The 25,123-nt window shown below is 48.0% G+C and overlaps 1 protein-coding gene across 1 annotated transcript in view; it reads left to right on the forward strand.

Moving 5' to 3' along the window:
* ABCA12 (ATP binding cassette subfamily A member 12) overlaps window positions 1-25,123 on the forward strand; it is a 155,073-nt gene that overhangs the window by 20,010 nt on the left and 109,940 nt on the right. The window lies entirely within an intron of this gene.

Consider the following 25,123-nt stretch of genomic DNA (forward strand, 5'->3'; position numbering starts at 1 on the left):
TGGGAGTGAGGCGGAACAGAAAGCCTGAGAGCAACACATGGAGTAGCTGAGAGGGAAGGGCGGAGCAGGCGTTGCCACATGTAAGGTTTCCAACTCTGGGTCAGAAAATTCATGGAGATTTGGGGGTGCCATCATGTAACTGCAATCAACAGCCGTTGGGGCCGGTTCCTCCTCTCCCTCGAGCCCCCACTGTACATGAATGGAGCCATCGCCGCCATGCCTGGCGGGCCGGATAAATGCCTTCAGGGGGCCACATTTGGCCCCCGGGCCGTAGTTTGGGGACCCCTGCTCTACCTGGTCCACCAAGGCTGTAAGAAAGAGGCTGAGGATCAGTCCTGAATGAGATCTACCCAATTCCTCTGATTAGGAGGAAGACCCTAGGAAGGAGGGCGAGTTCCTCTCAGAGGATGAGGAATCTGAGGAGGTTCAAGTAACAGAAGAATCTTTGTGTTTCTTCAAAGCTGACTACTAATATTTGTTAACAAAATCAGTTGCAGCCTTAGATCTCAAGGATCCCCAAGTGGGGCAGGAGCCCTCTAAGCCTAATGCCAAGTCTAAGCATAAGGGAAATAGGGATTCTTTCCCTAATATTTCTGTGATTGAAACGGCTGTTGCATTTCCTGAATTTTTTTGAAGTACAGCTCTAGAAAGAGTGGGAGAGGCCTGCAGCTAGAGCGAAGTTCCCTGGATTTATGTGGAAGTTGGATGGCATGCCTAATCAACTAACTAGTTGCTTCAGGTTCCTCTATTGATGCTCCAGGGGCAGCACTTCAGACATCTGGAGCGGTTTCAGAAGATGGCAGCGGGCAAATGAAAGACGCCTAGAATCGCAAGTCAGATCATATTTCTAGGAGAGCGCACGAGGCCATGGCCGTGTCAATCAAAGCCTCTGCCACAGCACCCATGATGTCTGGGGATGCCGTTGTTTGGTCTATAAAGATGGCACAGCAGATGGATGATTGAAGGTGTGAACAGGTGTGTTCTTTACCACTTTTCAAAGCTGTGTCCTTTACCATGGATTCCACCCTGGACTCCTTAACCTTCTCTGTCAGAGCCATTCCTCCACAGCTACAATTAGGAGGCTACTATGGCGTAGAGCTTTGGCAGGCTGATCTCCACTCCAAATTCTTGGTGACAGCCTACCTCATTCAGGGTGACAGACTCTTTGGGGATGCACTTAAAAGAACTTGACCATGCAAGCAATCGCAAACAATTATTCCTGCAAACAGATGTTCCTTTTGTACCCAATATTCCCTGCATTGGTTTAAGCAGGACTACAGAAAGCCTTCATTGGACTGGGCTAGACAATAAGAAGATAAAAGACCAAGTGAAGACCACAGTCAGCAGCAAATCGGCATCACTCATGACATTAGCCAGCCTCATGCCTCAACCTCATGGCTAGCTCGGAAGCTGTAGAGTGGTTCCGTCTTCACTCAAGAGATCTGCAACAACCCTTTCAATGCCAGATAGCCAACCGGACCCACATGTTCCTGACTGTTCCAAGGCCAATCAAGGTCAGTCTGTTTTGGTGGGAAAAGAGCTCAAACCTCAGTCCAGGGAAGACGTTCTGGATAGTTTCCACCAAACAAGTCTTCATAGATGCTAGTCTGTCAGGATGGGGTGCCACAGTAGAGGAGATTCCAGTCCAGGTTACCTGGAGACCAGGTAATTTACCTAGCTCTGTGTCATTCTGAGCATCTAGTATCCAGTTCACGTGTATTGATAAGGATAGAAAAAGTGGCATCCAAGACTTACTTAAACAAGCAGGATGGCTCCAAATCATTGGCCCTACACACAGAAGCCCTCAAGATCCAATCCTGGGCAGAGAATCATCTCTTATCTCTTCACATGGAAGACATTAAGGGGAAGGTCAGCATTCAGGCTGATTGGCTGAGTTGACAACAAATTCATGCAGGACAGTGGGGTCCTGAAGAAGGAAGTCTTTGTCCAGATTGTCTCTCGTATGGGAGTTCTAATTCTGGACCTCTTTGCATCCTATATCAACCATCAGGTTTTTCTCCTGGTTCCATCATTGAGCAGCAGAAGCAATGGATGCCCTGTCTACCAAGTGGTCCCCAGGGCTCTTTTATTCATGTCCACTTCTTCCAGTCATTCCAGACTTCTCCAAAAGATCAGAGAAGAGAAGGCAGAAGTGATGGCCACATCGTTCTTGGTATTGCTAATTTCAAATGTTGCTCAATACCAAACGTCAGAGACGTAGGTATAGATTTTTTATAAGGTGGGTTCAGGAGGCGGGGCCACGCATCCACCCACCACTGAAGGTGTGACCACGCCTCCCAAAGCCCCGGCCTCAGCCTTGGTGCTTATAAAAGCAGCTCTCCATGGCCAGGAATGGCAGACTCCCCTGCCCCCTCACCCCGCCCCCCCACTGGCTGGGCTCCCAGCCGGCAGCTGGCAGTTCCTTCTGCCCTCCCCTCTGGGCAGAGGCGTAGCTAGGGGAAATGGAGCCTGGTGAAAAATCTGAGTTTTGCGTGTGCTCCCCCCACCCCATGGGCGGTTACTGTGATGCTGGAATCCACCCCCAAACAGCATCACTTTCAATGGTGTTTTGTCAGAAAACTGAAACAAATTCATGTAAAAGAACAGTAGTTTATTGAGTATTGAGATCTTCTGTGGTCATGCCAGAACTAAGGTTTGCCCGCGCAAAACCCAGTAGTTAAAGCAGACTGTACACACACACACACCCATCGTGGGAATGAGCGCCCAAAAGGAGCTGTGAAAGAGATAACGGTAAAGACAGCCAGGCACTGACCTTGGGCAGCACCTGGTACAGAAGACAGTTGAAAGTCAGTTAGAAATGCATTTAACCCATTCCTCCACCCTCAGCATACAGAAAGCAGCAAAAGCAAAATCCCCATAATAACAGGCCTCCTGACATGTTTAAACTAGGGAGCCCAGATTCTCCTTTTAAATCCACCTTAAAGGGAGAATCTGGGGCCCCAGTTAAAACAACATTGAAAGTTTACAGAAAGTTGATACCACCCAGGTTTGGTGAAGTTTGATTCAGGGGGTCCAAAGTTATGGACCCTCAAAGGTGTAGCCCCCATCTCCTATTAGCTCCCATTGAAAACAATGGGAGATGGGGCACCCCCTTTGGGAGTCTATAACTTTGGACCCCCTGAACCAAACCTCACCAAGCCTGGGTGGTATCATCTGGAGAGTCTCCCAAAAAATCCCTGAAATTTTGGTGCTGCTAGCCTAAAAGCTGCGCCCCCTACAGGCCAAAAACTGAAAAAACTCTTAAAATACAAAAAAACCACAAACGGGGGGCAGAGGTTTGGACATGTAATGGGGGGGGGTGTTGAACCTGGGAACCCCCCCTTACCTACTTCCTTGCGAAACTTTCTTGGTATTGCTCATTGCTTACTTGAAATGTTGGTGCAGGAGCCCGTCTAGCTTCCCAGCTTGAGGGACCTTCTTCATCAGGGACCCATATTACACCTGGAACCAGAGAGTTTGAGATTAACTGCCTGGAAGTTGAAAGCAGGAGTGTGATATCATGAGGATACAGCAGAAAGGTCACAGACACCATCCCAGATTCCAGAAAAGAGTCAACCAAAAAGATTTATCATGTCACCTGGAAGATATTTGCTAGGTGAAGCAGAAGGAAGAGGTAAATCCTCTGAAGCCAGCAGTCAAGCACATCCCAGGTTTCCTTCATGTGGCATTGGTCCAAGTCTTTGTTTAGCTACTCTTAAAAGGCAAGCTGCAGCGATAGCTCCGGTGGTTCCAGAGATAGGCAGATGGGTGCTGTTACATCACCCACACATTTGCAGATTCCTTAAAGGGGCTTCATTCAAGAATGGTCCTCCAAAGCATCATTTTTCTACCCACAAATAACATACAGTTCTTAATGCCTTAACCAAACATCCATTGAAGCCTCTTAAGGATATTTCATTAGAACATTTACGTATGAAAACTTTATTTTTGGTGGCAGTGAAACCAGGAAGAAGAGTTTCGTGTTAAGTGCTCTCTCGGTAAAATCATCTCTGTGCACCTTTCATAACGATAAAGTCGTACTTTGTCCAGACCCTGTTTTCACTCTGAAGGTGAACTCCACCTTTCCATACACAGCTAGAAAATTATCTGCTATCTTTTTGTCCAGGACCTCAACATCCTGAGTCTATCGACATATGTGGATGTGATAAGAAGGCTGAAGGCCTTCCCCATTGGAACACAAGACTTCAGAAAATCTCTTCATTTCTATTTTCAGCTCTAACAAGGATTCCAAGATGTCTAAAGCTGCCATTAGCAAGTGCCTGAACAATTGTGTAGCAGAGACTTCCAAGGTTCAGAAGCTACCCGCAATACAGCTCACTCGGTTCGCAGTGCCTCAACCAATGCAGCCTTTGATAAAAATTTGTCAGTTGAAGAGATATGGAGGGTGGCCACATTGTCCTTTATATCTGTGCTTGTCAAACACTATAAACTGAACCTATATAGTTCAGCAGATGCAGCGTTGGGTCACAGAGTACTTCAACCTGTGGTAGATACGGAAAACAATGTCGCCCCCTTAAAATAGGGACACTGCTAGGGCAGGTGCCCAGACATCCTTGAGCTCAAAGGGAGAACATCCATTAGTATTTACCCATGAAGTGTCCTTCTCCTTTGAAGGGAAGAGGAAAACTGCCCTCCTGAGTCATCGTTTTTCCTCTCATGCTTGCCAGGCACCAGCATACTTACAGGTCCTTCTTGCTGTTCTTGCTTCCTGTTTGTTATATACCAGTTAGACTTCATTGACTCCAGGTGCTGCCCTGTTTTTTCCCTACATTAAAGTTAAGTTCCAGAATTGCAAAGCTTAATAGGACTGCTGTTTGGAGTTACCAGAACTGGGGAAGAAGCAGAAATTTGATCCTGCCTTCCTGATTGGTCAGTGGGAAACACCTGGATGTCCTCTTCGGTTCAAAGGAGAAGGACTCTTCCTGGGGGAGTACAAGTGGTCATTTTGAAAGAGAATAGAGTAGGTGCCAGGCAAACCTCTTGGGGAAGGGGCATCCATTCCACAGGCAATGTGCTACTTTCAAGTCACCCTAGCTGTGGCGCCACCGGCCTTCCCACTGAAGTCACAGAGAGCAGAGTTGCACAGGAGACTTCAGTGGGAGGATGGGCTGAACACAGGGAGGGAGAGAGGAGGAAGCTTGGAGAGGTGATCTCCTGGGTCCCTCGACTGCCTGATGCTGGTTGGGAAGGCAGAGCCATTGCGAGGGACCTGTTTTGCGTGTGCAGAGTTATCTCTGTCAGGGGAAAGAGAAGCAATCCTTGATCCAGCTGCACTTTGGAAGAGCACGTTGCATCGCACGACATGCTTTTTGTCATCTCCATGTGGTTTCATAAACTCCTTTGGCTTTTGATAAATTTGCCACGCTAATGCAGGCATCTATAACCTCCCACCTGGATTGTTGTGGTTGGCTGTAAATGGGGGCTGTCCTTGACAGCCATTGGTGAGAAAGCAGCTGCTTGAGAGTTGATAGGAGCTTTGTCCCATAAATACATTAAATACATTAAAGAGCAGCAGTGGTGTAGTAGTTAAGAGCAGGTGTACTCTAATCTGGAGAACTGGGTTTCATTCCCCACTCTGCCACTTGAGCTGTGGAGGTTTATCTGGAAAACTAGATTAGATTGTGCACTCCAACACATGGCAACTGGGTGACCTTGGGCTAGTCACAGTTCTTTGGAGCTCTCTCAGCCCCATCCACCTCACAGCATGCTTGTGGGGGGCGGGGGGCAGAAGGGAAAGGATGGTACGCCCCTTTGAGTCTCCTTATAGGAGAGAAAAGGGGGTGTAAATCCAAACTCTTCCCCTCCTCTTCCTTCTTAATGAAACAGTCATACTTTCCCACTCCAGATTAGGGCTTCAGTATTTACTGAAGAAATTCCTTGACTATTGCAATCAAAATGATTTATGGATAAATAATTCAAAGTCTAAAGTCATGGTTTTTGAGAAAAAAATTTTTTTTACAACGTAGATGGCCCATTGATGGCCATTCATTAGAGCAGGTTAGGAACTTCCAGTTCCTGGGCTTACATTTTCACCATCCTGGCTCCTGGACTTCCCATAGACAATTAGCCCTGAAGAAAGCAAACGCTGGTCTATTGTCCATCCTGCATTTTTACTCCACCAGGGAGGGACATGATGCCCCTCCCAACATAAAGATCTCTAATGCAAAGGTGGGGACACAACTGCTTCATGCTCTAGCAGCATGGATTGGTGGAGCCTCTCAGGAGCTGGGCAGTCTTCAAGCCAGACTTATAACAGCAATCCTCAAGGTACCCAACTGTGTTTCGAATGCAGTTCTCTCATTAGGAATGGGTGAGTGCCCTCTGACTTATAGAGCATGGTCCACAGCAGAGGCATACGGAGGGATAATGGCGCCCGGAGACAACTCGGTCTCCGGGTGCCCCCCACACTCAGAGAGTGTGGCCCACCCCCGAAGCCTGGGGAGAGTAGTTGCTGGCCTCCAGCTACATGCTTTTAAAAGCATGGAGACTGGGGGCAGGGCTAGGGGTGGGGCTCAGGGGTGGAGCCCCCCAAACCTCCCCCAATCCCCACCCCCATGGGCCCCCTTCAGTCCAGTTGCTGCTATCCCCAGAGCCCGGGGAGAGCAGTTGCTGGCCTCCAGAGGTGTGCTTTTAAAAGCACTGAGGATAGGGGGCATGGTTTGGGGTATGTGGCCACGCCCCAAGCCCTGCTCCTGCCCTTTGTGCTTTCAAAAGCACTTTGCTTGGGGTCAGCAACTGCTCTCCCCAGGCTCTTGGGAGAGCAGCAACCGGGCTGCAGGGAGTCCAGTGGGGGTGGGGCTTGGGGAGGCTTGGGGGTCTGGCCCTCCCTTGAGCTCTGCCCCAAGCCTCCTCCCAAGGGGCGGGGAGTAGAGCTTAGGGGAGTAGGGGCTTAGAGCAGAGCTCCCCCACGCACCGCTGGAGGCCAGCTCCTGTAGAAGCCGGCCAGCCGGCCGGCTGAGAGGAGGTGGGGCATCGGCTGCGGGGGCACATCTTTGGTCACATGGGGTCCTCTGGCACAATGGTGGAAATCTTATTTCCTGTCTCAAAACGTTTTAAATGGATTGTGCAGAAAAGCCCATAGTGATGCAGCCGCAAAAAAAGCTAATGAGATCTTGGTGTGTGTCAGTAGAGGCCGAACATCCAAATCACAAGCTGTCATACTCCAGCTGTACACTGCATTGGTCAGGCTGCACCTGGACTATTGTGTACAGTTCTGGAGGCCTCACTTCAAAAAGGATGTGGACAGAATAAAGCGGGTACAGACATGAGGATGATCGGTCCCCTGGACACCAACCCCACGAGGGGAGATTGGGGGCTTGGGAATGTTCAGCCCAAGAAGAGGAGATTGAGTGGCTCTCTTTTTGAAGCACTGTCACCTAGAGAAGGGCAGGGAGCCCTACACAGAATCATAGAGTTGGAAGAGACCCCCAGGGGCCATCCAGTCCAACCCCCTGCAGTGCAGAAACACACAATCAAAGCACTCCCGACATATGCTCATCCAGCCTCTGTTTAAAAACCTCCAAAGAAGGAGACTCCACCACTCTCCGAGGCAGTGAATTCCACTGTCGAACAGGAAGTTCTTCCTAATGTTTAGGTGGAATCTCTTTTCCTTCACCTTGAATCCATTACTCCGTGTCCTAGTCTTTGAGGCAGCAGAAAACAAGCTCTTTGACATGACATCCCTTCAAATATTTAAACATGGTTATCATGTCACCCCTTAACCTACGCTTCTCCAGACTAAACACCCCCAGCTCCCTAAGCCTCTCCTCGTAGGGCATTTTAGTGACTGGTCAAACACTTGTCAAGGAAGAACTTCCTGACAAGAAGGGCTGTTTGACTGTGGAATACGCTGCCTCATAGTGTGGTGGATCCTCTTTTGGAGGTTTTTAAACAGAGACTGGATGGCCGTCTGTCAGGAATGCTTTGATTGCATGTTCCTGTATGGCAAGGGGTTGGACTGGATAGCCCTTGTGGTGTCTTCCAACTCTATGATTCTATGATCATGCATTGAGCAGGGGGTTGGAGTAGATGGCCCATATGGCCCCTTCCAACTCTATGATTCTATGTTGGCCTCTACGTTTTGTCCATCCTTTAGAAATACAAAAACTGACAATAGTTCAACCATGTGCCTCTCAAACGCCAAACGATACGCACAGTTAGTTCCTTCACAGAGCAAAAGGAAATGCAGCATCGACACTAACATGCAGGCAATGGCTATCTGACTGACCAACAGCTAATCAGTAGACCAGGTATAAACAGTGACCTCAGCAACTTGTTTACATACAAACAGTTAACCCTTTTGTAACTGAGTTGTGACAGACACTTGGAAATACCAACAATATGCTACATGATTTTAAGCCTATTTGTGTTGGAAAGATGGACAGAAATAATGAAAGTAACTTTTCAGAAATGCCCCTTTCCCCTCTGAGACTAGATTCCACATACAGTTCTGCACAGACAGAGCTGTGGCCTTGTATTTATATCGTCACTGTTGAGCTAAATATGAGATGTGGTTGGAAAAACAGTATCCAAATGGATCATTCCAGTTGCAGGGCCAGCAGAGCAGTGAAGCAGCTTTTGACAGCTGCTGTGTGACACAAGGCAATGCCTGGGCCGTGGCCCCATAGTCAGCCCTTGAGGCTGCAGCCCCTCCCCTGGACGGCTGTTCTCCCGCATAAAGAGTTTTACAAACAGAAAATCACCGTGTCAGAATGCAAGGGAGAAGAGAATGCTCGAATGTGTTCTATGACATCAAGTCTTCTGTGTGTAGGGATGCACACATAAAGCACTTTCCTGTCTGAAGTAACCCAGACCCAGTTTGTAACTCTTTGTGAGTACTTGTCATGATAATGTTTTGGGTTCCCATGAGTGCCTGCAGCTGTAAACCTCCTCCATTTCGTGACTTTTTGACCCTCATCTTTTCCCCCTGTCCTCAAGTAAACACAATCCAAATATCCCTGGTTGAGCAAGGGAAATATCCCGGTTTGACCAAGAAGTTCGCACAGTTCCCGATCCTAAAGCAGGTTTGTCCCGTGATATTTCCCTCATCCCAGGTTTTTCAAAAACTGCAAAACAGTCAATCTTTTCTCAAAATCCTGCATTGAATCGCTTCCGTGCAAACACCACTGGAGCAAAACCAATTTATTTTTCCCGTCCTGCAGCTTGATCTCCCTACCTTACATCCTGTCAGTTTCATTTCTGCCAAGTTGCAGCCCATCCTTTCCAAAATGTTCCCGAAGCAAGTTTTTTGCCCCTTGACAGCTCTTCTGGGAGCCAGGCAAGCGAGCTCATGTGGGAAACCACAAGCGCTCGCCCTGTTCCAACTCTCTCTCACCAGGCTTAATTTTATTCCCTTGTATTATCATGTTATTAATTTTTACTATGTTGTGCATTGCCCTGAGCCCTCCGGGGGAGGGCGGTATATAAATTAAATATCAAATCAAAAATATATTTTTTAAAAGCGCTGCTTGCTAGCCGAGCCATAGCCCGGAGAGCCCAGCCCCGCAGCTTCTGGCTCCCAACGGGGTCCTGGGCAGGAGGGTTGGGGAAGTGCCTTCCTGGCAGGATGCTCTCACCCTGTGACAGCCCCAGAGACCAGTCACATGTTACTTGGTATATCGGGGGGGGGGGGGATTGAGTGTCTCATGCTGTGGTTTCTTGCACACCTTTAAATGTGGATGGGACATAGTGCTCTGCCCAGTGTTGACCAGAAGTTTTTACTTTGTATAGCACAATGTGGTTGCTGGGTTGCTCACTGCACCGGCTCCTTTCCAAAGCTGGAGAAAAGGAGTGTTTGTGTCCTTCTTGGTTTTCCTGCGGTTGCTGTGGATCTGCCAATCAGAAGTGTTGCCTTTGAGAGCGGAAGAGCCAATCAAAATGCAGCACACTGGGGATGTTCGAGCATGCGTGCTGCACCTGCGTTGTAAAAAAAAAACCAACCAGGCTCATGCAAAAGAAATTGGAGTATTTCCTCCCAGTATTAACTCGATTCCTTCACAGAAACGGGCACCCGTGCGAAGGGAGAAACTGGGATAAAATAGACCAGGATTTTTAAATACCGAATGTAACCTGGTATAATTATGCTGTGCGAAATTGACCTATGATATGCATCTGACAATGTTGCCTCAAAGTACCTGGTGGACTCCTATTCCATTTTATTGCAACAATCAGACGAGCACAATGACTCTCGCCCCCTGAATAGTTTAAGGACCATGATCTGCGGATTACCATATGAGCCTGATGGCAAAGCCTGTTACACCAAAATAATCCAAAAGTCCTTTGGCAACAACGTTAATTTCGACATGAGTTTTTGTGAGTCACAGCTCACTTCCTCAGGCATGTGGACAGCTGAATATGATCCATTTTGCTGCTTTAGTTTTCATTTTCATTTTATTTCTTTGTTTGCTACACTTACAATTGGTAGACCATTATCCTCCAAATGATCTCTCATGAATAACAAATGGGAAGCCCTGTTTTTGAGGCCCTTTTCACTATAGTTTGAGCCCTGGAGGTTCTCCTTGGTTTGCTTCCAGTGAGGAGTTTGAGGCTGAAACCACCAGGGAATCCCAGCCTTTCCAGTGTTTAGCAATGCCCGGCTGTCAGGCTTGGAGAAGGAACACCTGCCCTTCTGGCAGGCCTGAGAAACTTTGTGCAGGAAGAAGCAAAGGGTGTGGCAAAGGGGTGGGAGGAAATTGCAGGCTTCTCGTTGTTTTACAAGGAGAGATTAAGAAATTGTGAATATCGCTAGTAGTCAAAGCACAGAGATGAAAGGCTGGAATCTTGAGCACATTTCTAAGCTGCACCCTGAAGTCGCTGCGTGGGGTGAGGTGGAAGAATGCAGCTGTGAATGAAGGGAGTGTGCGCACGTTTAGAAGAGACGTGTGCACAGTGGCTACAAGGACAGTGTGGCAGGAGGGAGTGAATGGGGACCATCTCTGCCAGATGGAGCATTGATTTTCCCTTCACCCTCCTGTCTAAAGCTCTTAGGCCTGGCCAGAGGAGGCAACTTTGGGAACAGCTGACACGTTCTTGGTCGGGGTGTATGTACCATGGGGACATGGGGAATCAAATGTCCCTGGGCGCCCCCATTTAGTCATGGGGGGGGCGCAAAAATTCAGGTTCTTTTGTGTGTGTTTTTGTATTTTTTAGTGTTTTTTCACTTTTTGGGCTGCAGGGGGTACAGTTTTTAGGCTAGCAGCACCAAAATTTCATGGATTTTTTGGGATTTTGTTTCCAATGGGAACTAATAGGAGATGGGGGCTACACCTATGAGGGTCCATAACTTTGGACTCCCGAACCAAACCTCACCAAACCTGGGTGGTGTCATCAGGAGAGTCTCCTAAAAATAGCTTAACTTAAGCTAGGTCCTATAGCTAGCTCCTATAGCTCCTATAGCTAGTTTAACAAGCTCCTATAGCTAGCTTAACAATTGCACCCCTGACAGCAGGCACCCCCCCTCAATTTCCCCAGATTCTCTTTTAAATCCACCTCCTTCGGCATGGATTTAAAGGGAGAATCTTAGGTCCCCAGTTTAAACATTGAAAGTGATGCTGTTTCAGGGTGGGGGATAATCCACCCCAAAACAGCATCACTTTCAATGTTGTTTTAACTGGGGACCCCAGATTGTCCCTTTAAGGTGGATTGAAAAGGAGAATCTGGGCTCCCTAGTTTAAACACCATTGAAAGTGATGCTGTTTGGGGGTGGATTACACTAGAGGTGTTTTGTGAGAGATGATGCTGACATTTGTTTGAAATTTTGATCTTATGCTGGTTATAAAATTGATAGGAAAAAGATGAAAATAATATTAAAATGTTTAACACAGCAAGAAGTAGAAGATACCAAAGGGATTATGGCAGTGGTGGCGAACCTATGGCACTCCAGATGTTCAAGGACTACAATTCCCATCAGCCCCTGCCAGCATGGCCAATTGGCCATGCTCCAATTGGCCATGCTGGCAGGGGCTGATGGGAGTTGTAGTCCATGAACATCTGGATTGCCATAGGTTCGCCACCACTGGATTATGAAATGTGTAGTTAAAGAAGAGTTTGGATTTCTCAAGGTGGCTTTCCCTTCCTCTCCCCACAAGGGACACCTTGTGAGGCAGGTGGGGCTGAGAGCATTCCAAAGAGCTGTGACTAGCCCGAGACCATCCAGCAGGAATGTAGGAGTGTGGAAACACATCTGGTTCACCAGATAAGAGTCTGCTGCTCATGTGGAGGAGTGGGAAATCAAACCCAGTCCACCTGCTCTTTATCACTATGCCACAGCAACATCAAATTCAGTTAAATGTTTGGGAATAAATCTGACCAGACAAAACAATACATTATTTAAAGACAACTACAAACAAACGTTGTTGAAGATAGAAGAGAAAATGCTGAGATGGTCTAAATTAACAATCTCATGGCTAGGAAGAATTTCTACTATAAAAATGAAAGTATTGCCAAATTTAATTTTCTATTTCAGATGTTACCAATGCAAGAGAAAACCTTGAAGTATTGGTAGAAACAGGGAGGGTGGTATATAAGTGGAATTATAAATAAATAAAATAAATAAATAAGCAAGTTCAAATGGAATGACAAAAAGCCAAGAATTAGTTTTAAAGTTTTACAAGATGAGAAAAAGAGGACAAGCAGCACCCCATATTAAACTATATTACCAAGAAGCTGGCCTGGCAGTGTTCCTCTCTCTAATAAGCAGCATTCTGTTTATTTATAGGTATTTATACTTCACGTTCCTCCCTCACAGTTCTCACAATTAAAAATATGACAATGTGGGCCTGATCAGACTGAGCCAACGCATCCAAGATTACAATCTGCAAACTGCATGCAAAAGAGCCATGCACCAAGGTGTATTTAGGCAAACTGGAGCCCGGAAACAAAACCTGAGTTTGCCCCCCCCCCCCCCCCCCGCCATATGGGCGGCCACCCTCCGCACCATGACCAAACAATGATTTTTGCACCAGCTCACAAATCCAATTCCAAAGCCTTTATTGGCATTATAAATTACAGAATTAATAAAAAGGGCATTTGTCTATTGACTAAAACATTAAAATACATTAAAATCTACATTAACCATTTGCAACCAGACCTTGTAAACCACGCACATAAAAAATAAATTAGCCGTTACTACTTTGTAGGCAATGATTGCGCCTGACCAGATAGTGCCTCAAAAAACTCGCAACATTCTCACAAACAAAATCACAGGAACCATTGAGTAGCAAATTCATAACAGATGGTAACCTAACAACGTTTGAGCTCTCTATCAATGGATAAATGTACATAGAGCATAACGACTCGTATATAGGGCATTCCAAGAGTACATGTTGAACAGTCTCAACAACAGTCTCAACAACCATACCATATTACTGTAAAGGATTCAATGGTGTTGATGAGCGGGTCAGCTGCCTGGCCTTGACTACATTCCACAGCCCGGGCGATGGGCCAGCTTCTCCGGCGGAGACCTTATCTCTGCGAGGGAGATGAGACCTCCGTTCCCATGGGAATCCGGGAGGGGGGATGGGATGGACAGAGTTATAACCTGTGTTTCTGGCGGGAGATCTTATTCCTGCCACTGCGTGTACGTGAGCTTTCTAAGATGTCTGAATAAACGGTCTTTTACACCCCAAAAGCCTTTTATTTCTGCTTCTATGGAATTCCTTACATTGTGGCAGGAATCCTTTGGTCATCTATCTTCCTAGTGCAGTGGACCTCTGGTGTCTCGGCATGGAGAGGTTGAATATCTATTCCTGTGGAAGGTTACCGGTAGCCCCCCCAAAGAGAGGCTCCGAGCTCTCCCTTCTGGATTTGGACCCGAACCCGGGCGGGAGAACGGGTCTCGCTGGTGACTCTTTCCGTCCTCGATATCAGCACGAAGTCTTCCCTTACTCACGCTGGAACGAGGGACGTGAAGACGACCATGGGGACTTACATGAGTGGATTTGAAGCTGTATCTATGGATCGAGCGCCTGTGGATGCGGAGTATCGCTACCCGTTTTCATATGGATTACAAACCTCAGATGCAACCTGTCACGGAGGAGGCGGGCCTGACCACCTTTCATCGCGGCAACTTACAGGGAGTCCATTGAGCGATTCCTGGACTCGTGATTTTGGTGAATGCTCCCAAAGATCCACCGATGGCATAGCACTGGGGCCCGTCCGAAGACTCACCCGGTGACACTGGGACTATACCAGGGGAGTTGGGAGGGGTATCCGTACCCGTCTCTCCGATCGGACCCCCCCCTGATCTCCGACTTCAGCGGCGTACCTGAGATGCCCCGTGGAGCCACCGGTGGGCAGCGCGGCGTCCCTGCGTTCAGGGTGAAGAGGAGTCCGGAGAAAGCCTGCACTCCCAGCCGGATCTAGGTTCCCTCTCCCATCGAGAAGAGAGCTGGGATGAGTGAAGTGGCCCGACTTCGCGAGATGTACCCAAGAAGCATGGGCCCGATGAACGCCAGCTATGGGAAGAAGGAACGAGAACAGCTGCAGCAAGAAGCGTGAAAACCTACAAAGAGACCGGGAACAGCTTAGTAGCGCGCGAGAAATCCAACTTCGAATTTGGACCCGTTGCCAAAGATGTCGCTGCAAGCAATATCGCGCCCAGAATCTATCAGTCCATGATAAAGTCCTGGAACACTCCAAACTGAACTTACAGCGTCAACAAAAGCTGCTTCAGGCCTTCGGCGCATACACAAAGTGAACTCACTGCAGCTGTTCAACGGAGACGGTAACTGGCTAAGTGGAGCGGGGAGAAAACGCAGCTTTTGCATGCGCACCAGGATGCATTGACTTCGCAAGGAGAGAGAGCTGTAGCTGCCCTTGGAGAGGGAACTGAAGAAGCAACAGACCAGGACAACCCAAGTTGGAGTCTACGCTGTCACTGGTACAGTCCATGATAAAGTCCTGGAACACTCCAAACTGAACTTACAGCGTCAACGCGAAAGCTGCCAGCCTTGCGACACAGTGAATCCACTGCAGCTGTTCAACGGGACTAACTGGCTAAATTGGAACCTGAGAAAGCAGCTTGCATGCGCATTCAGGATGCATTGACTGCTAAGCGAGCTGGCTGCCTTGGAGAGGGAACCGGAAGAAGCAACAGACCATAACCTGTTGAGCTCCACGCTTGTCACTGTGGTACAGCCGGGTGCCAGAGGGGCTTAATGCAGCTGGAGTCCCGCCACCTTCCAAGCGACCGGCTCCCCACCCGGAACGCCAGCTGCGTCACCGGGCGTTGATACCTTCCACCGATTCCGGCCCCTAGCTGCTAAATCGCTGCGCTCCAACCTGCTCAAGCCTCGGCGCGAACCGCCGCGCCCTGCGGGCGCCAAGGGCCGATGGAGAGGGGATACTACAGACCTCCAATACCTGCCTCGTTTTGATGGGACCGGCTTCCAAACTTCCCTACTTCTCATCTTGCAACTTTCGATGCCCACATGGAAGACTAAATGACGATTTATACCGGTCTGAGCGCGAAAAAATACGGGACATCGACTTCCGGTCCTGGATGGAGGCTGACAGCCGACTGGTTTTGTGACTCTTTTGAATTACCTGCAAGATGAAGATACTTCATACGGGTGCTCCGCGATTCCTCCAAGCCTTAAGGGCTCGGCTTCCAAGATCCGAGGTGCTGAAAATGAAGCCATCCTCGCATCTATCAAAACTATTCAACCATGCGAGAGCAAACCAGCTTTCGTTTGCAGAATTTGCCCGTGGAATTTCGATAGCGGGCGTGACTTAACTGCTTTCGACTCCCTCCTGTAAGTGGCCTGAGCGCATGAAATCACAATACTTCTCCGGATGCAATGTCGAGCGGACGCAAGCTGCGTGAAAGCGGTGTTTTAATTCGGGTTCCCCACACTATTGCTGATTGGATTGAACTGCAGGATCCCAGGTGGCGTCTCGTTGGAATCTTTACTGGCGCTCGCAGGCCGAGGCGGTACGCCCACGCCAAAAACCTGCCACTCTAAGTCCACCAAAGCCAAGCCCAGCCGCCCCCAATCGAGATTCTCCTCACTCTCCGAGCGCCGTCGCCGACTGGGATTGTGTCTTTACTGCGAGGAGGACCAGGTCATCTGGCCGCCAACTGCCCGAAAAAAACAGAAGCCAACCGCACTCCGGCGCTTGGGCGCACCCCATCTTCGCCAAACACACCGCGCAAGTCCGGGCCGCCCCTAACAGGCTTCGCTCTTAAGGCAGTCATCGAAGCGACCCAGAGGAGGAGGGAAGCAGCGGTTTGCCTTTCTTCAGCCCCCCCATGGACATGGGTTCCCCGACTCCAGACGCGGTGAGTGAAGGCAGCGCTCCATTACAATCCAAGCGTTTCATTGGCCAACCCCGCTAAGACATACGCGATATTATAGCACTCCAGCCCTTGTTGGGATTCTGGCTGCTCCCATTTGCCTTAATGCGGCCCCATTTGGGTGAAGCGGAGGTGAGCTAGGTCTGGAGCCAGGAGTCCCCCTGGCTAAGCGCCATACCATTCACCCAAATGAATGACTGGCAGTCCTCTCGGGAAGCCGGTAAGGACCGGCCCAGTTCAAAAGCATAACCCGGTTCTCCTCCATTTCTGCGCCGACCATTGGGAGAAATTAGATTTTTATTCTGAAGCCGGTGGCCAAACACTCCATAGTTCTGGAGCATGCCATGGATTTGTTGTTGCATGAACCAAAATTCCTTTGGAAAGCAAAGGATCTTAGAATTCACTGACCCGCATCCCTGCGCGTGGAAACACATGAATTGGGGGGGAAAACTTCGACTTCTCCTGGACACAATAACCCCCCCTGGCTTCATCAGCGATTGCTCCCGATTCTACCGGCATTCCAATCGCCGGTGTACCAAGATCCTAGCCAAGAGTATTTCAAGGGAGCAGAATGCGATCAGTTGCCACTCCCATAGAGACACTGATTGCAAAATCGTGAAATACAGCCAGGGGCGCAACTGCCCAAGGGTAGAATCTACGCGCATGAGTCCCAATGAGGAGAAGGAACTTAAACGTGCCTTCTTAGACAAGAACGGAACCTCGCCGCTTCGTGGGTTCATCACGTGCGGGCTACCAAACACACACATGCTGCTCCTGTATTGTTAGTAAAAAAAAGAAAGATGGGTCTTCTACGGCTCTGCACAGATTGTACCGAGGGACTCAATGCAGTCTCCCCTATCCAATAAATACCCGCTTACTTGCGCAGTATTAATCCAAGGACCCTTTTAGGCAGCATTGGGCAAGGGAGGCAGCATCTTTACTAAATTGGACTTGAGAGAAGCTTACTACAGGGTCCATAGAATTGCTGAAGGCTATGAACACTTGACTGCATTTAACACAAAGTTTGGACAGTTTGAATACTTAATAATGCTGCCATTCCGGGTTAGAGAGTGGGGCCCCGAGACTTTATGGCCCTTATCAACTGAAGTTCTCCATGATTTATTGTACGAAGGGAGTAGTGAAGATTGTACTTAGATGGCGATGTTAATTTATTCACAAACCATGGAGGAGCATGAAGCATTGGTTCGGGGAAGTATTGAAAGCGTTTAGCTCAACAACTCCCTCTTTGCCAAACTTTCCAAGTGCTGTTTCCACCAAACCCTCTATTGACTATTTCTGGGTTACGGATCCTCGCCGAGGGCCTAAAAAATGGATCCTGCTAAGATTGATGCAGTCACTCCAATGGCTCTGCCCCTACCAAACCGAAAAAAAGAACTCCAATCTTTTCTACAGGTTTTGCTAATTTTCTATCGTTGGATTCTTTATACCCCAATTAAGCTGAACTGACTCTCCCTCTCACAGACCTCTTACGCACTAAGGGTAAAAGATCCACTGACCGCCAAGCCCGGGGCCCCCCTTTCCTGGTCTGAAGAAGAATGTCAAGACAGGCCTTTCAGCTTTTGAAATCTGCTTTTACCACCGAACCTATCCTAAAGCACCTCTGACCCAGATCTCCCGTTTGTGGTTCACGCATTGGATGCCCAGGACAAAGTTACGGCTTGGGGCGCCCTGTTTGCAGAAGGAAAATAAAGATGATAGGCTGGTTCCGTGTTAACTTTATTTATCAAAGAAAGTTCTCCGGTGCTGAACTCAACTGGACTGTAAGGCGATAAAGAGACTGCGCGCCATCAAAGTAGCACTCTCCACTTAAAGCCACTGGCTGGAGGGGGCTAAACACCCCTTTCAAAGTTTGAAGAATTCCTGGATCACAAGGAACTTGGCGCACTCCTCCACCCCTCCAAGATGTCCGCTTGAAACCAACCCGTAATGGGCGATTTTCTTTTCGTTTCTCTTTCACAGTCCATTTTTTTCCCGGAAAAAACCAATAAACTGGCTGATGTCGCTACTGCCTACCCGAGGGAGGGGTGGAGCTGCCTTATCGGGACATTCCGCGCAAGACTGTTCTCTCCCCACTCCCAATTGGGGGCTGGCTGTCACCTCGATCTCAGACATCCAGCTTCCTCCTTCTCCGCCCATTCCCAGTTTCCTGGTCTCTCCTTTCCCTCACGGGGAACTTCGAGGAGGCGGGGCTGCTTAGCTGGCGGAGAACCTCCGGCGGAGGAAGGTGACTCCCAATTGCGTTGGAGAATGGTAAAACGTTTGGCGGCGAAGTCGTTGATGCGATGCCTCCCCTCAGTAGAAGCAGAGTTCTCGAGGCCTGCCATGATGCCCGCTTCGACTGGCTGGACATTTTGGCTTTCTAAAAACTCTTGCATTTGGCCCGCCGTCAGTTCTGGTGGCGATAGCGTCATAAGGAGCATTAGAGACGATATATTAAAGGTTGCTCTGTTGTTTGTGCAGAAGCCAAGAACATCTCGGAAAACCCCATGGTCTGTTGAAACTCCTCTCCGGTGGCCTCCCGCCCCTGGGAAGTCATCTCCATGGATTTTATTACAGATTTGCCAGAAAGTCATGGCAACACGGTCTTGTGTGGGTTGGTGGTGGACTTATTTTCTTCAAACAAGCCCCATTTCATCCCATGTGCTTCCATCCCCTCGGCTCCTAAGTTAAGCTGGCGTCTGTTCATTCAGCATGTTTACCGTCTACACCACTCCGCCCCCGTTAAAGGTGGTCTCCGACCGCATGACGACCCCAAATTCATTTCAAAGTTCTGGGAAAAGCTTTTCTAGGGTTGTTAGAAGGGGCCAGCCCCAGCGGTTGCCGCCCCCCTACCGCACGTTCAAAGTGACCGGCAGGAAGGTCGGAGAGAACGAACAGAACCCTAGAGCAGTATTTCACGTTGAAATTACACCAACTACCACCAAGACAATTGGTGCGAAGCTAATTCCGCTTTGCAGAAATGCGCCTTATAATGAAATCGCGGTTCATAGCAGTACAAAAAAACCCCTTCGAAATTGTGTCCGGTCAGGCTCCTTCCGCCGTTGCCAGTTTAAACTGCACTGCGGAAGCACTGGATCCTCCGGAGTTTCAGCAGTGGATTTCATCTCTGGCCGAGGGTGGAAAATGGTCCAGACTGCCTTACAGCAGGCTAAAGACTCCCAAAAGCTGCAAGCGGATAAGCACCGCCGGATTTCCCTCTCGCGTGTGAAGCCTGGGTGTATTTGTCTACCAAAAATCTCAGAGACGTGCATAAATTTTCAAAACTAGGCAAAAGATTCGTGGGACCTTTTCAGATTACTAAAGTGATTAATGATGTCACTGCCCGATTGGATTTGCCTAACTCTCTTAGTAATATTCATCCTGTCTTCCATTCCAGTTTACTCAAGGAGGCTCCCGTTTCCGATGCCTGGCACGACCCGCCGGAGAGACCCCCACCGACTATTATTGATGGCCTCAAGCATTACAAAATTGACGCCATCCTGGACTCTCGCTTTAATCGCAAATGCTTACAATATTTAGTCTCTTGGGTGGGGTATTCCTCTGGGTATAATCAATGGGTTTATTCCGAAAATATTGACGCCCCCGCCCTCATTTCTGCTTTCCACCGCGCCTTTCCGCACAAACCTGGGGGGGGAGGGGTCTTTTTTAAGGGAGGCAGAGTGTAAAGGATTCAATGGTGTTGATGAGCGGGTCAGCCGCCTGGCCTTGACTACATTCCACAGCCCGGGCGATGGGCCAGCTTCTCCGGCGGAGACCTTATCTCTGCGAGGGAGATGAGACCTCTGTTCCCATGGGAATCCGGGAGGGGGGATGGGATGGACAGAGTTATAACCTGTGTTTCTGGCGGGAGATCTTATTCCTGCCACTGCGTGTACGTGAGCTTTCTAAGATGTCTGAATAAACGGTCTTTTACACCCCAAAAGCCTTTTATTTCTGCTTCTATGGAATTCCTTACACAACCTGTTCTCGTATGGAGTGTTATTATACCTGCCAAGAGTCATAGCATTAGGCAGAGCATTAAAATGAGCCAAAGTGTACGCTCTGCGTTGTTTGGGATTGCACAGGATGTACAGATAGTTGGCACAGTAATCTGACCGGACAATTCCCAAGGACTGTGGAGAGCAACTCCCCCGCCCCCCCGCAACATTTCCAGTTTCTCTCGTGCTTCTAAAACAGATTTAATTTTATTATGAATTCTGGTGGCAGACATATTTTGAAATTGATCAGCTGTTAAACCCATGTTGTTAAGCTTATCTATGTCTGCTAACCATTTTACAGATGCAGATTCTGATAAGAGTTGACGTATAAAGCTATTGGGTCTGGACTCAAAATGAATTTGGGTCCAGTACTTAAATGCTCTTATCCATGCCATCAGTTCCATGCTATTGTGTCCAGTTTCTCTACGTAGGGTGTCATATGAGACACACCTTGGTGACCCCAAAATTCTTCGCAAAAAGTATACCTGTACCAACTCGAAAGATTATTTAATTTGGGTGATCCATGTTGGGGCTCCATATAATAGCTGAGGAATTATCTTTGCATTAAAGATTCTCAGTGCAGCGGGGACAAATTGGTGTCCTTTAGAATATAAAAATCGGAGAATCACTGCAGCATTCACCTTAGCTTTGTTCTCTACTTGTTTGCTGTGGGGAGCCCAAGATAGATTGTAGCTGAATAGAAGCTCTAGACATCTAAACTGACTTACTTGCTCTAGGACATGATTGTTCACTTTCCAGCTACATTTACACCTAGATTTTGCAAAAATCATAACTTTCGACTTGTCATAATTAAGAGACAGCTTATTTGCATGACAGTAGTCTACACTGCAGCTCACAAATCATTCCCCACCCTCAGCAAAACATACATGACACTCTCCCCACCAACTCTCTTTCCTAATTTTGTCCTCACACCAACCGTATGAGGTAGGTTGTTAGCCTGAAAAACAGCTCCAAGCCAGTGCAAGTGGGTATTAAGCATGTAAATCTCTCACAAATCACCCCCAGCAAAACATTTACCCAACAAATATCAGCATCATCTCTCACAAAACTGGCCTCCAGGTGGAATCCACTCCCAAAGCAGGCATAACTTTCAAATGGTGTTTAAAGCTAGGGAGCTCCAAATTCTTTTCCCTTTAAATTCCATGCCGAAGGGGGTGGATTTAAAAGGAGAATCTGGGGAAATTGGGGGGGATGCCTGCTGTCAGGGGTGCAATTGTTAAGCTAGCAGCACCAAAATTTCAGGGTATCTTTAGGGGACTCTCCTGATGATACCACCCAGGTTTGGTGAGGTTTGGTTCAGGGGGTCCAAAGTTATGGACCCTCAAAGGTGTAGCCCCCATCTCCTATTAGCTCCCATTGGAAACAATGGGAGATGGGGCACCCCCTTTGGGAGTCCATAACTTTGGACCCCCTGAACCAAACCTCACCAAGCCTGGGTGGTATCATCAGGAGAGTCTCCCGAAAAATCCCTGAAATTTTGGTGCTGCTAGGCTAAAAACTGCACCCCTTGTAGGCCAAAAACTGGAAAAACACTAAGAAATAAAAAACCCCACAAACGAACCTAAATTTTTTGCCCCTCCCCAGGCATGCCCCCGGTGCAATGTGCCCCTTCCCCCAGCCCGCTGGTAGCTACACCTCTGATTTGGGTGATGGTGGCTTTGTTGTCCTGAATGGTGTCTGGATCATCCTGGTGGCAGCAATGACGACAGGAATTGGGTCCAGGTGGCTGATCCCGCCATCTGTGATTGCTGCCTCCACTTCTAGCACAGTCTCTTTCTATCTTCTATCCAACCTATACGGGACTAATAGGGCCGAATGCCACTTCTTCTGTTTCCATTCCTGTACCTATGTGGGGCCTATTATTGGCATAGCCGACAATCTAGATGGGCTGATCAGGAGCTTTTCATGGGTGCCTTAAGGGCTCCGGATTCATGGAAGAGTTCTGTTACTGTAACCCCTATGTTAAGAATGGGATGACCCAGAAAGGGGTGGAGTCTGAAGGGAACAGAAGGCTGCGGTACTCATGAGGTTGGAGGAAGCGAGGCTACCAGGCTGGGACCTGGATAGATTATGTTAAGCTCTTAACGCCTTGTTTGAGGTAACTGCAATGTTGTTGGGAACTAGTGGGAAGGGAGATGCTTGATTTGGCTATATTGTAAATGTTAGAATTTATTGTTTCAGGGTTTTTGTGTGTGGATGGTCAGAGTTCTTTTGGGGACCTTCATCAGCTTGAATCCAGTACACCAAGCTTCTGGAGTTTCATGAGCCAACCACTTGTAGGAAGAAATGGACTTGACATTCCAAGACTGTAAATAGAAGGACTTGAAATGAAACTTAACAGGACTTTGAAGTGTTATGTTAAATGTTAATGTTTGATGTTATATGTTAAGAAAAGTAAACCATTTTGTTTAAAATTTAGTTGTTGCAAACTCCTTCCAAATTGTGCCCCACAGAACCCATAAGCTGAGGTTACACGACCTTCCTAATATGGTTGAAGAATTCAAGCTAAAGGTCATTAGCAAGGTCTAAGGGACCTACGGTGACTTTTGTCTGAGAGTTAAGACCAGAATAAAATATGTACGTAAACTCATTGTCCTCAAAATCATCTATTTATTTGTTTGTTTGTTTATATTAAATTTATACCCTGCCTTACTACTAGATCTCTAGGCGACACATTAAAACATTCCCATTAACATACAAAAGTTAAAATCCCAACCCTACCCCCACCCACATGCTCCAATCAGTATCATCATAGAGGGGGCATCCTGGGAGACTAACCAAATGCCTGGTTGAAGAGGAAAATCTCCACCAGGTACCTAAACCTGTATAGGGTAGGCACCCGGCAGATCTCTGTGGGGAGATTGTTCCAAAGCCTAGGAGCAATCATAGAGAAAGCCCTCCCATGTGCCCCCACCCCCCTGTATCTCAGCAGGGGTGGGAAGCACAAGGAGAGTCTCCCACTGTGACCTCAGTGCCCCTGGATCTCAAGAACATGGAGCACAGAGATTTTATCTGGATTCAGCTTCAGTTTATTGGTCCTCATCCAGCCCACAACTGCTTCCAGGAGTGCCTCTCCTGGCTCTGATGAAATGGAGACTGGAGCCGAGTGTCTAAGTTTTAGATGTCTGGTTGCAGGCCTCTAACTTTTTCCATCATTAGCCTAGTCTCCCCCCTTTACATCTACCTTTCTTTCCTCTAGTATACTAGTATATTAATTTTATATTGTTGATTCCGTTGCCATCCAGGTTAGATATGTTTTTAATGTTTTTGTTCTCTATTTATGAAGCTTTTCGAAGCAGCTCTGAGCCCATGAGAAGAAGGGTGGCATGGAAAACTAACAAATGAAGTGAAACAAAATGAAGTGAAAGTTCTCCTTTCATGCATTATGGGAACTTTTTCATTGTTTCCTAGTTCTTTGCTTATTAGATGGTTGGATGAGAGAGATTCAAGCAAGCCCATCATAGTGTACACAATTTAAAATATCTACATCCATTCAGTCTATGCCTGTTCTTGATCTGTGCCTCTATAGAGTCCACCAAAAGTTCCATTTAAACATTACAGCTACAACTTCGCGCACCTGCCACACAGAGCCAGCAAAAAACCTCCCTCGTGCTACACATAAACAAACATTGCTTAAGAGCTATTAGGATATTTTTTCGGCAGTTTAAAGAAGGTGCTAAAAGCTCTGTCTCTTCTTTGTGTGTGTGGGTGTCTTATAGATAGATTGGCAGAGAGCCACCAACATGGAACTGGATATTTCCAGATAAGGAGTGAAAGGTAAAGGCCCCTTCGGCACATGCAGAATAATGCACTTTCAATCCACTTTCAATGTACTTTGAAGCTGGATTTTTCTGTGTGGAATAGCAAAATCCACTTGCAAACAATGGTGAAAGTGTCGAAGGCTTTCACGGCAGGCGAAACGTTAGAAACAAGATCTACCAGACCACGGCCACACAACCTGGAAAACCCATAACAACCAATGGTGAAAGTGGATTGAAAGTGCATTATTCTACATGTGCAGAAGGGGCCAAAGTCTCTGGGCAGGGAGGAGTTGTGCTGGGGGCAGGGCTCAGTCCCTCATGGGAGGAAGCTGAGGCAAGAGGCTCTAACAGGCCAGTTTACGTCACGGGACTGAGAATCTCGCCCCATCGCTGTTTCCAAGGCTTCAGTGGCCACATCCTTAAAGCTCACTAATGCCCTTGATTGATGATCTGAACATCTGGTTTGGGGCAAGGTCCACATTCTCTCTCAAAGCTGTGTGGTCTTCTCTTTGATCCCGAGGAGACTGATGTGTGGTCCCACTCCTCTTGCTAAAGGTCAGTCTTTCAGGCAGCCTCCGTTTCTGGGTCCCTTGTGACAAGCAGATGGGAGAGGGTCCCGTCTCCTGAAGGAGGGAAAAGAGAAATGTGGAGAGAAACAGAGCTTTGGTGGCAGCCCTTAACATCTCTCAGATCCTGTGAAAAATGGGATGTGTGTTTTTGAGGCTTCTATATACTTCGTCTCCTGCCACTCAACCAGGGGAATGTGTCCTGCAGCTCATGGTCTTGTGTTCTCTGCTTTGTAGCAGCTGCACTGTATTCCATTTGCCGAGTGCTAGGAAGCCCATCCAATGTGCCTACCCTTCCACTATCCAATAAAAAGGCCATAACATTCATGCATGGCTAAGATAGTGGGTCAAAGGGGAAGGGGCTGAATCTGCAGAGAAAGTCAGGCGCGAAACCTGCCAGGCCCATGTTAGGATTCGTGAAAAAGGAAAAAAACCAGAATGTGGCTTTGAGATGCCTGGTGC

Source organism: Sphaerodactylus townsendi, linkage group LG02 (genome assembly GCF_021028975.2).
Source record: "Sphaerodactylus townsendi isolate TG3544 linkage group LG02, MPM_Stown_v2.3, whole genome shotgun sequence".
Lineage (NCBI taxonomy): Eukaryota > Metazoa > Chordata > Lepidosauria > Squamata > Sphaerodactylidae > Sphaerodactylus > Sphaerodactylus townsendi.